The following is a 13,442-nucleotide window of genomic DNA, read 5'->3' as shown; positions in this document are numbered from 1 at the left end:
CCAAACACTGTCACATTGTGAGTTACTGGGGGGTTCTGATTTCAACATATGACTTTCCTGCTAGGCTACTGTTCCGGGGGAATTGTGGGGGTAATCTATGTACAGGGCCTGAAACTTCTGACATTACCATGAAATTATTTTTCCCTCTTGGTGGAGCCAAGTACTGATAGATGATATCTCTTGCTCTTAAGCATGGTTGGTAGGGTCTATAATCCTTCTCAAAACGCAGCTGCGTAATAGGAACTGAGAGTGAATGAAATCTGCAAATGGCTTCTTTAAATTCCCCTTCATTTAGCAGTCAACTTGATTCTGCTTTTGGTTTGTATGTCTTTAGTGAGTGATACTATCTGCTTTATATTCCAAATGACACAAGAGAAAGTACCAATGGGATTTCACCATGGGACTGTATTTATTTTCCCAGGGAAACAAATAGAATATGAATAAATTTTGTCACATGGTCACACAAATACAGCCAAAAACCCCTGGAACTAGATGTCTTTATCAATCACCAGAGTCATGACAGAGGATCTCGGCAATGTCTAGGACTGGACAGTTAGTTTCACTACTATCAGTAATAGCAAAAATAATAACTCACGCCTTTTAACATCTTTGATATTTTTAAAGCTCCCACTGTTATCATTCTTTCTGATGCTTAAATTTATTTATTTTATTTATTTATTTATTTATTTATTTATTTACTTATTTATTTCACTTTCCCAACTGTATTGAGGTATAAATGACAAATAAAAATGTAAGACATCCAAGTACACAATGTGATGACTTGATATATGTAGACTTTGTGTCAGGATTTCCCTCACTGAGTTAATCAACACATTCATCACCTCACATAATAATTACTTTTTTCTTTTGTTTTGGATTTTGCTGAGAACATTTAAGGTTACTCTCTTACCAAATTTCAATTATACACTACAGCGTTATTAACTGTAGTCACCATGTTTTACATTAGAGCCTCAGATTTTATTCATCTTATAGCTGAAAGTGTGTAGCCTTTTCTATTCACTTTTCTCTATTCCCTCCACCCCCAGCTCCTGGCAATCACTTTTCAACTCTTTTTTTTACGTGAGTTTGACCTTTTTTTTTTTCTTGATATTCCACATGTAAGTGATACCACTTACATTATATTAAAATATAAGAAGCGGGTAGTGATGGCTTCATTTCACAAGTACCGAAACTGAGGCACTGAAACATTAATTGGTTTACCTTACATCACACAGAGTTGACGCTTGAATTAGGGGTGTCTAACTCCAAAGTTTGTGCTCTACCTAATACAAAACATTGTCTTCCAGAGTCCTCTGTTAGTTGAGGGTCAAAAGACATGAATTCGAATGGCAATTATGTAATTATGTTCAAACCATAAATCATTGTACCAGTGTAAAATATTGTAACCCCCAGTGTCATATAAAGTTGTCACATGATTTTACCAGTCTGTCATCTATCTTTTGACTTTGCTTATGATGTGTATTGCTATGTGAAGATTTTTATTTTCAAATTATGTAGCCATATTAGTCTACTTTTGTCTCATTGCTTCTGGAATGGCGGTATTGTGACGTGTGTTGATTTTCATGTGGAGAAAGAGGCTTTTCTGAATAGGCATGATTTAATATTTAAACTTTAATTTTTTAAATGTTTATTTATTTTTGAGAGAGAGAGAGACAGACAGAGAGTCAGAGCACGAATGGGGAAGGGACAGAGAGAGAGGGAGACACAGAATCTGAAGCAGGCTTCAGGCTCTGAGGTGTCAGCACAGAGCCCAACGCAGGGCTCAAACTCACGAGCAATGAGATCACGACCTGAGTCGAAGTCAGATGCTTAACCGACTGAGCCATGCAGGTGTCCCTTAGTATTTAAAATTTAAAATCAAGTTGAAAACAACACAAATAGGGGATAAAAGTGAGTAGAGTTCACAAAAAAAATGGAAAACCCAGAGAGAATTACTTGCTTTCTTAGATTAGAATGATGTGGCAGAAACCCTATGTGAGGGAAATGTCCTTGCAATGCTTAGGAGAAAAAAAGGAAGTGAAAATACCAGCAACTACATCTTTGAGGCCCTGTGAGGTTAACTAACTGCAAAATATGCCAAAGTGATAACTCACTCTACAAAATGCAAAGTGTCATCACTTACACTGTCAAATGAAAGTAGAATCTTGAGACAGATCCTGCCAGTGATTGTACATGGTGTTGACTATGCAATTCCTCCAAAGGGATAGAAAACAAAGATGGAGGTTAACTGCACTCATTCTATGGCATGGTTTTTGCATCAATCGAATCTACCAAACAACTGAGTGGAGTAAGAGCGATGTGCGCAACAGCACAGGAGTATTTGCTACACCTCTTTTATCTGAATTCACTTATCTGATCTGTTGTGTGACTTCACAGTCATGTCACCATTGTTGTGCCCAGCATGCTCACACTCTCTATTTTCTAGGTCTGGCCTTGAATGCGTTTTGATCATCTTCAAAAATCCCATCCACTAATCGAAGAGGAGGAGAATGTCCCAATTTAGAAATGCAAAGAAAAAAAAAATCTTTTTTTTTTTTTTAACGCAAATTGTGAAGAGACTGTGTGGGTTGGGAATTGGGAAATAAGCCGTACCATAATACTTGAAATACACAAATGAGTTTTCTAAGACTACAGAAGACTACTCTAAATTAAGCATCTATTTGGATACAAAACTTTACTCTTTTATTTATTAAACACTTACTGAGTTCTCAGTGAGTGCCAACAAGTCAGCCATGCATAGAGAATGTGGAAACTTAATAATTTAGAGTTGCAGTTTTGGTGCAGTTTACTCTGGTGTCTCTATGAAAATTCTTGTACTTATGTTAAAAAACCTCTTGCCACATTATAGTCTGTATTCTGGGCAGTAAACATATACACACAGATCTGATACTTACTAGACTTGTTACTTGCCTTCCTAAGCCTTAATTTGATATCTATAAATTGGTTGGTTTGAGAAATACAGTTAAATTCCTTAGCTCAGGGCCTGGCAAATAGTAAGCATTTAATAAATAACAGTATAAGAACCATTCATTTTTCTTTTTAGATTTTTTTGTGACAATATTTTTTCTCTGTTCAGATTTTTGTTCTTTTTCTTTAGTTTTTGGGAGCGGCGACTTTTTTTTATTCTTAGGTCTCATTTTCATATATATGCACCACTTTAATCATTTCACACAGATCTAAAGATTCATTCGTTCCTCCAGTACCTGTTAAACGACAAACACTAAGTTTAAGAAAACTTCACGTATGTCAAATTGTCTCTCAAGAAACCTAAGAAGTAGACAGTAATGGCTTCATTTCACAAATGATAGAAACTGAGCTCCAGAGAAGTTAATTGGATTACCTTATGTCACACAGAGTTGACACTTGAATTAGGTGTCTCTAACTCCAAAGTCCATGCTTTTCCAGTACGACAAACCAACTTTTGTAGCCTTCTGCTTAGCAAGGGGTCAGATCAAAAGATTCGGATTTGAATGGCAATTGTGTAACTGTTCTTTTGTATCTCCTCCTAGAACTATAGTTCCAAGAAGGCAAGAACATTTTACGTGCACTATAAAACTCCTTAATAAATATTCCTTGAATGAATCTCTGGAATATAACATGAAGCTATGTATGACCACCAGGCTTTTTATGAAGTTGATATCAAAACCTGTAGTATAAGAAATTGAGAAGGACACCAGGTAGAGTGTTCAGAGAAGACAGTATGAATCAGGTAGTGGGATCTGTCGGTTGGGGAGGCTTGACCAGGGAGTAGGCTAGGGAGGACTTTCCACAATGCTTGTGCAAAGACAAGGAGCTACCGAGGTAGACTAGGTGGCTTAAACAGTTCCTGCGTGTGGCTAGGGAAAGAAGCATCATATGGTAATCTGTAGGCCAGACTCACAGAGCCTTGAACATGAAGCAAAGTGGGTTGACATAATCCTGTAGGTGATGGAGGGAGAAACTAAATAGGGAGTAGAGGAGTTTACTCATCTTTCAGAGCTTTTGGAGCAAAGCTTCTTTCTTTGATCTATGGTGTTTAGGGACTACGTGTCCATATTCTCTAGAAACCCCAGATATATGTCCCATTAATACAGATGCCCAGGACCACCCAGAAATATACGATATGAAGTGATGCAAATGCCCTTAGAGAAACCAGGAAAGGCAGTGGCTTTCTTACCCGCTCTGGAGTTATCTTTCTGTCCAAGAGGAAAGATTCCATGTAGTTATTTATGATGCAGTTTTTCTGAGGAAGTACTGACTGGGAGATCAAACCGCTCGTGTTTTGTTGGGCAAGGCATTGCCAACAGGGCCCATGCTGGGCTGCAGGGCTATTTTCACATTCACAGAGGTTACCGCTCTCCTTTGCTTGCGGGAGTGTTGTGGCACTGCTTTCCGCAGAAGCATAACAATGCTCCTTGGCTACTGTTCTGAGCAGAAAATCAGGATGGAGAGGCACTATCTTTGTGAAAATTCAGTAGGTTCCATTGATTGTGCTGAACACTAATTCATTTTGATGTATTGCAATGTATGTTTCTTAGAGTATAGGTAGTACCTCTTGGCTATACCATTTGAAACCTAATGGTTTCAAAATTGTGTTGTTATATTTACTTAAGTGATTTGCATGTCTCTTTTATCTTAACAAAAATAAATTCCTCCCTCAATGGTGTTTGTCAGGCTAGATCTTTCCCTTGCCTCTCATGGTGAAGTTTATGGAAATGGAGCATTTGTTCACTTGATAAAGTACCCTTTAAACACATGGTCACCAGTCTTGTGGAGTTTCAGTGTAATTACTCTTCCAAGATGGTTAGTGATCTCTCTCTGTCTCTCTGAATAGGCGATTTTCATATTTATCTTTAGCTGACATCCTTATAGGATTTCCCAGTTTTCCTCTTTTATTCTGTCCCTTAGCTTCTTTGCTGTCCCACTCTCCAGGTCTCTCACATGTCTGGCTGCTCTTTTCCAGTCTTTGTGCTTGTTTTCTACTCACTCCTTAAATGTGGGTACGCCTTAGGGTTCCTGGTCTGATTCTCTCACTCCCATAGTCTTTCAGATTAATCTCATTTCTCTCTTTCTTTTTTAAACCCCATTTCTTTCTGTATGCTACTAATTTTCAAATCGTGATGTAGACTCTTGACTTATCTCTTAAAGTCCCATAGACAAAGGAACACAGTATTTCCAAATTTTAGCTCACTTTGTTTTTTGTTTTCAATCTAGCTAATAGTCCTGTTTCCTAACTCATGGCTAATATTTCCTTGCTTCTTTCCTTGCTTAAAAGGAATCCTTTTTAACCCTTTCAATCTCCTTGTCCATATACCCCATCCCCTCCATATCCCACCATGAGCTCAGCTACATGCAACACTTTTCTAAGACATGTTTTTACACTACGCTTGAATTATCTTCCTATCATTATCACCCAGCTTTAAAATCGTTAATGACTTCCTTTTACTGTAGGATAAGTCCCAATTGCTTAAAATTCCTTTCAATGCCCATTCTCACACTTTTGTTCTCGCTTTCTATATTCTGGCCTTACTGACCATTTTTATTTTTCTTAATATTTTAAACATTTGTTTATTTAGAGAGAGACACACACACACACACACACACACACACACACACACACAGTGCAAGTGGGGGAGGGGCAGAGAGAGAGGGAGACACAGAAGCCGAAGCAGGCTCCGGGCTCTGAGCTCTCAGCACCGAGCCCGACGTGGGGCTCGCACTCATGAACCACAAGATCATGACCTGAGCTGAAGTTAGATGCTTAACCAACTGAGCCGCCCAGATGCCCCTGGCCTCACTGAACTGTTAAATTCACTGAATATTATTTTGTTTCAAATACCTTTACCTCCTACCACAAGCCTTCAGGTTTAGGTCAGGAGCCTATGGCAGACACTGTGAGGTCCTCCTTTCTGAAATCCTGACATCAACCTCCAACATCAGGCAGTGAAGGGGGCTGTATCTAGCTTGAGGGATGGACCGTAATAGATCTAAGCTATTTTTCACCCCTCGGTGAGTGTTCCATGGGTCAGTCATTAAATAAATTTAGTTTGTGGTGACCAGAATGTTTTTAAAATGAGATAGAACACAAAAAAACAGAGTTCTAGACACATAGTTGTAAGCAGCGTTTCTTGAAAACTTTGTTGAAATCCTTTTGTAGGGAATGTTAATCTTATCCTTCTTGCCAGCAATATTTTCTCTGCTTCCTTCAGACATTGTTTCTTTTGAATGTGCACTCCATAACCACTGTAGTTTCCTTGTTACCAGCCAGAATAGGAGCCCAACATACAAAGAGAAGAGATCTGGGAGAATCACAGAGAAAGGGAGACAGAATTGTAGGGCTAGGAAAGCCATGATGCTTGCTATCTGTCTGAACTTCCAGTTATATAACACAGTACATGTCCTTATTTGTCAGCCAAAATGACTTAGGTTTTTGCTTGCTGAAAACCATCTAGTTGATACAGGCTCATCATGTTCTTTTATCACCATATACTGCTTCCCTTAAGGTCTTTATCATATGGGGATAACTGCTCTTTTGTTTTTCTGTGATGTCCATCGACTACAATGCAGTGCTTGGCACAGAAAAGGCATTCAGTTAATACTCATCACACAAAAGGATGAGGATCCAGTGTAGGAAACAAAGGAGAATAAATAAACACACTTTACAAGGTACTTAATATTGATTAAGGCTAGGGCCTAAGATCTGGGTACACAAAGCGGTGTGGAGAGGAAAGCTTATAGTTATAAATGTGTACATTAGAAAAAGAAGAAAGACCTCAAATCAGCAAATTAATTCTACATCTCGAGAAACTAGAAAAAGAAGAACTAAAATTAAAGCTAACAGAAGGAAAGGAATAACAAAGATTACAGCAGAAATAAAGTCAAATAGAGAATACGAACAAATTGAAAAAAATCGATGAAACTAAGAGTTGGTTTGTTGAAAAGATCAACAAAATTGAAAAACCCTTAGCTAAAATAACCTATAAAAAAGACAGAAGACTCAAATAGCTAAAACCAGAAATGAAAGAGAGGCTATTACAACAAATGTCACAGAAATAAAAAATATATACATATAGAAGAATTCTATAAACAACTGTACACAAAAAAACAGAACAATTTAGAATAAACAGATAAAATCCTAAAAGCACACAACCTACCGAGACTGAATCATAAGTAGAAAGCTTGAAGAGATCAACAACATGTTTTTGAATCAGTAATCAAACACTTCCCAACAAAGAAAGTCCAGGACCAGATTGGCTTCACTGGAAAAGTCTATCAAATTTTAAAGAAGGATTAGTACCAATCCTGCTGAAATTCTTCAGAAACAAACATACAGACAGACAGACAGAAAAACAAACAAACAAACAAAAGCAGTTGGAGAGAAGGGAACATTTCCAAGCTCATTCTACGAAACCGGCCTAATTTAGACAAAGCCACAAAAGAAAACTACAGACCAATATCCATGATGAATACTGATGCAAAAGTCCTCAGCAAAATACCAAACTGATTTCAACAGCACATAAAAACAATTATATACAATAACCAAATAGGATTAATTCCTGGAATCCAAGAATGAGTCAAAAGACAAACATCAATTAATGTAAACACCACATTAACAAAATGAAGTATAAAACTATATGATCAACTAAACTGATACAGAAAAAAAAATCATTTAACTAAATGTACACATTTTCACGATAAAAACTCTCAATAGACTAGAAATAGTAGGAAACTACCTCAAAACAACGAAGGTCATATATGAAAAGCCCATTGGTAATATCATACACAACAGTGAAAGATTGACTGCTTTTCCTCAAAGATCTGGTACAAGGAAAAGATACCCACTCTTGCCATTTTTATTTGACATAACACTTGAGAATCTTAGCCAGAGCAATTAGGCAAGAAAATAATGCATTCAAATTGGAAAGGAAGAGATAAAATGATCTCTGTTTACAGATGACATGATTTTATATATATATATATATATATATATATATGTGTGTGTATATATACATATACACATATATATATATATGCATATATATACCTAACGATTCTTTTTAAAAAATCTGTTAGAACTAATTAACAAATTCACAACAATTGTAGGATACAAAATGAACATTCAAAAATCAGTTGTGTTTCTATACACTAACAATAAACAATGAAAAAAGAAATTAAGAAAACAAATGATTTATAATAGCACCAAAATTAATAATGAAATACCAGGAATAAACATAACCAAAGAGGTGAAGGACTTGTACACTGAAAAGTATAAAACATTGACTAAAGACCTTAAAGAAGACACACACACACAAGTAGAAAAAACAGCCCATGTTCATGGATTGGAAAACCATGTCCATCCTGTTAAAATGTCCATACTACCCAAAGTGATCTATAGATGCAATGCAATCTGTTAAAATCCCAAAGGCAATTTTTTGCAGATATAAAATTTCATCCTAAAACTTCACACAGAATCGCAAAGCACTTCAAATAGCCAGGAACAAGGCACTTTATTGTCAAGCAGACGGGAAAGGCAGTTGGCCTTAAAACTGAGAGAAGGAAGGCCCCACTTTTCCTTCTAGAATAAAATTTGTTTTTGGATCAAGACTCTAGTGTAGACTGATGCTAGTAGATTCCTTTTGGGGGTTGAAACTACCCCTGTCCTGTGAGGCCTGCCTTCATCTATGTAGGGCTTGTTCTTTGATTTGCTCTTTTCAGGCCCTCAAAGTACCTCCTTCCACTAGTAGTTGTTTATATATATATATGTATATGTATGTATGTATATATATACATACATACATATACATATATATGTGTGTGTGTGTGTGTGTATATATATATATATATATATACACACACACACAGAAAGAGAGAAAAAAAACAGAGAAAGAGAGAGACACAGAGACACAGACACACATACACAAACACAGAGAGACAGAGACAGAGAGAGACAGACACAGAGAGAGAGAGAGAGAGAGAGAGAGAGAGAGAGAGAGTTTATAGAATTGGCTCACATGATTATGGAGGCTGGCAAGTCTGAAATCTGCCAGATGGACCATCAGGCTGGAAACCCAGGGAAGGGCTAATATGGCGGTTCAAATCTGAAGATGGTCTGCTGCAGAATTTCCTCTTGTTTAGGGGACATCAGTCTTCAACTGGTTTGATGAGGCCTACCCATATTATGGAGGGTAAACCTCTTTACTCAGCCCTACCAATTTAAATGTTAATCTCATCTAAAAAAAATAATAAAACATCCCTCAAGGAAATATCCAGAATAATATTTGACCAAGTATACGGACAATGTGGCTCACTCAAATGGCCACATCAAATTAAGTACTTGAGGGGAAGTCACGCAGAGAAAGCAGTTGAAGTCTGAAAAAGCACAAGGTTGTCTAGGGCTCCAGCTTGTCAGAGGTCTGGAGGGACACTGGCTGGAGAAAATGACAAGTGACTGCTAGGAAGAATTTGTGGAACCAAAAAGCAATCCTTGGGAACTCACTGAACTTCCCAGGTGAGGGGTACTTGTTGGAAGACAAATTTCTTAACAGAAGGATGAAAACCAGATTATGTCTCTCAGTCATCCCGGTAACCAGGTTGCATATAATTATTAATCTCATTTATTGATGTATTACTTGAACAATCTCAAGCTTACATGAAAAATTGCAAGAACAGTAAACAGAACTTCCTTTCCCCCAGAGCTGTTTCAGAGTAGACCACAACATGATGCTCCAAAACGCCTCCACACTAATGTTGTTTCCTATAAACAATGACGTCCTCCTGGATAAGTACAATCTAACCATCAAAATCAAGAAATTAACTTGGACAATTACTACTATCTAGTCCTTAGATACCATTCAAGCTTTACCATTTTCTGCCATAATTTTTTTTAAGTTTATTTATTTATTTTGAGAGAGAGAGAACACAAGCAGGGGAGGGGCAGAGATAGAGGGAGAGAGAGAATCCCAAGCAGACTCCATATTGTCAGCACAGAGCCCAAAGTGGGGCTTGAACTCACGAACTGTGAGATCATGACCTGAGTTGAAATCAAGAGTCTGATGCTTAACTCACTGAGCCACCCAGGCACCCCTGCCATAATGTTCTTTGCAACAATAGTATTCACATCCAGAATCTTGTGTTGTATTTGTCAGTTTTCTTCAATTTCTAACGCTTCCTCAACTTCTTCCTGATTTTCTTGACCTAGACACTGAAAGATTATAAGCTAGGCAGTTTCTCTAGTGTCCCTCAATTTGGGTTTGCCTGATGTTTCATCATGATGAGATCCAGGTTAAAGTTCACAGGTAGGTTAGAGAAAGGATTCTGTGTTCTCCTCATTGCATCCCATCTGGTGGCACACACTTTGATTCGTCTCATTAGAGCACAACACTTGGTTAAGTGGATTTCTGCCCAGCTTCCCCACTGTGAATTATTATTTCCCCCTTTGAATTAAATAATTATTACATTTGCTTTGAGCAGTGTTTCCCCCCCCAAATATTGTATTGTCAACATTTTTCCATGAAATTAGTATTAATAATTTTTAATACTGTGTAATATTCTCTTGTATTAGTATACCATTATATGTGTGTATATGTATTCCTATCTATATTACTTCTACAAATGTACTATTACTATTGAGGATAGGGTGTAGGGTGTTCAACATATATGTATATATTTAATTTTATTTATTTATTTTGAGAGAAGGAGAGGGAGAGGGAGAGAGAAAGGGAGAGGGGGAGGGACAGAGGGGGAGAGAGAGAGAGAGAGAGAGAGAGAGAGGGAGAGAGGGAGGGAGGGGGAGAGAGAGAGAGAAAGGGAGGGAGGGAGGGAGAGAGAGAGAGAGAGAGAGAGAGAGAGAGAGAGAATCTCTAGCAGGCTCTGCACTGTCAGCACACAGCCTGACACAGGGCTCGAACTCATGAACCATGAGGTCATGACTCAAGCCAAAATCAAGAGTTGGACGCTTAACCAACTGAGCCACCAAAGGACCCCTCAACATATTTTTAATATTGACTTTTACCTGTGTTTCTCATTTTAAAGCATGTTTTTAATTTTAATTTTTCTGTATAAAGTGACACAGTTACATAAAGACACTAAAATGTAATTAATTGACTATAAAACTATGTTTCCAAGAACTGTTAAAAGAAGCTTTTTTAAGTTATCAGGTGTATGAAACATTACAGATGATGTAAATGCTTGAATGATCAATTCTGCCATTGAAATAGGTCCTTCAAAATATTAGGGAGATTCATTTAGAAAACATCAGGAGATAAATTCTTAATTCAAAGAAAAAATAAACCTGTACCAACTTATCATTATGAGGAAGGTATACCACCAGCCCTCTAATTACATCTTACAATTATACAAATGTTGCAATATGTAGGAATTTTGTAGATTAAGGTTATGTTATGGGGGAATCTCTTGTGAAGGCTTATCATCACCGGAATCAGAAAGCAATTGTAGGGGCGCCTGGGTGGCTCAGTCGGTTGAGCGTCCGACTTCGGCTCAGGTCATGATCTTGAGGTCTGTGAGTTTGAGCCCCGCGTCGGGCTATGTGCTGACAGCTCAGAGCCTGGAGCCTGTTTCAGATTCTGTGCTCTCTCTCTCTCTGACCCTCCCCCATTCATGCTCTGTCTCTCTCTGTCTCAAAAATAAATAAACGTTAAAAAAAATTAAAAAAAAAAAAAGAAAGCAATTGCACGCACCCACTTCTAGATGTTCCTGCGCTGGCTGACAACACAGCTGGGAGTTTTCGTCTCCTCTCTGCGACTGCTGCTAAGTTAGTAGCTATGGCTACAGGCTACATACTAAATGAAATGGTTTTATGTCAGGGGTTAAGTATCAAAATTTTTAGAAACAAAGCAAATTTCAGGACTTTCTTTATGTAGATCACTGTGCACTAACAAGTTTTTTTTTTGTCTAAAATAACAAAGGGACACATGAAAATTGGGTATTTCATTAAAGGATATAAAGATTTATGTATGAAAAATAACATTCAGTTTATGTAAATAGGGAGGTAATATAAAGGAGATGAATGATAAGATTATTATTTTGAATTTTGGAATGTTAATTAGGATTTGGAATATTAAGTGTTCCTTTTATCCATAATGCTTTCATTTTTTTTCCTTGCATTTTTTCATAAGTGTAATATACACACTTAAACCAGGGCATTTATATGTGGGATGGGGCGCCTGGGTGGCTCAGTTCAATTCTTGATCTCAGGGCTGTGAGTTCTAGCCCTGCATTGGGCTTCACGCGGGGCATGAAGCCTACTTAAAAAAATAAAAATAAATAAAAATACATATATACATAAGTACATACGTACATACATACGTACATACCAGGGCATTTATACATGTGAAGTAGTATGATTCACAATGATTTTTAGTAGGTAAAAGAACAAGAAGGCAATGAAAAGTATATATTTAGAGGGATATCCTTAGTTTGTATTTTCTGGAAACCAAAGCATGAGAGAAGCCTCAAATGATTACAAGGAAATATTTCAGGTCTGTATTTAAACTGGTAGTAAACTTTCATCTAATATGATTTCAGATACTGAACTGAACTTATCCGTAACATACAAGCTTTCTTCATCTATGCTTCCTGTGACTGCCCAGTGAAGAGTAATGTCTCCTTGGAAATCTGACAGTGAAACTACAACCTGAAGGGTTTTTCAAAGTATTGGACCATCCAAACTTCCCAAACCAGATAGTTTTTTCCCCCTAATAAATGAAATAAAATTTCAACTGCAGTATTAGTCCTTTAACGTTTCTGATAAGAAAAACATCTTGCTCTGAAATATAAATTGCGTGTTTCAATTGCTGGTGGTTGCCTTAAGGAGGGCACCACTGTTTAAAGTCAAATTAATTTAGATTCGGATATATACTGCATCTAACCATAATCCCCAACTTATTTGATAGATATTCACTTTCTATAATTTTATTACCTTGCAGGACATTTATTAAATTTGCAGTTTTCCTCTCTGTGTAATTCTAAGTTTCATTTTAAAAGGCCATCATTAATTTGAGACGATCATAAATATTTTGGGTTAATTAAAGTTAAACGAGCCACTGGAGTATAAATAATATATAGATCTTATTCTTCTCCTTGTACTTATTTAATCCATTTTTTAATAAATAATATTCCTTTCCCATATCCATATTTGATAAAGTGTCTAAAAAGTAAAATTAACGAGAGATATATACAGTATAATTACCATTCAATTTCATTTGCTTGAGGTAAAAATATTTAAAAATTCAGTAATGGACTTTTAATTATTATTGCTCTTAAATTTCCCTAAGAATATGAAATAATAATAGTGTTGGAGAAGTTCCTGCTCCTATATTAATGATATAGGTAGATCCTATTGCCAGTTTTACTCTTGGAATGGTAATAGTTCTCAGGAGACCAGTCTAATACAACCAAGGCACATGTATGCAAGGCTGGGCTTT

General features: G+C 36.9%; 1 long non-coding RNA gene across 2 annotated transcripts in view; it reads left to right on the top strand.

The window, feature by feature from the left end:
* The window catches only part of LOC122202976, a 34,323-nt gene extending 21,581 nt beyond the window's left edge, over window positions 1-12,742 (top strand). The window contains exon 2 of one of the 2 annotated variants that reach the window (XR_006195001.1): window positions 12,544-12,742. This is a non-coding gene — a long non-coding RNA (uncharacterized LOC122202976). Of the gene's footprint in view, window positions 1-2,446; window positions 2,796-12,543 lie in introns of those variants that run through there. The other variant, XR_006195000.1, reaches the window with a different exon arrangement.
* Window positions 12,743-13,442: the final 700 nt, after the last annotated feature.

Source organism: Panthera leo, chromosome D3, assembly GCF_018350215.1.
Source record: "Panthera leo isolate Ple1 chromosome D3, P.leo_Ple1_pat1.1, whole genome shotgun sequence".
Classification (NCBI taxonomy): domain Eukaryota; kingdom Metazoa; phylum Chordata; class Mammalia; order Carnivora; family Felidae; genus Panthera; species Panthera leo.
This window is presented reverse-complemented; position numbering and strand designations above follow the sequence as displayed.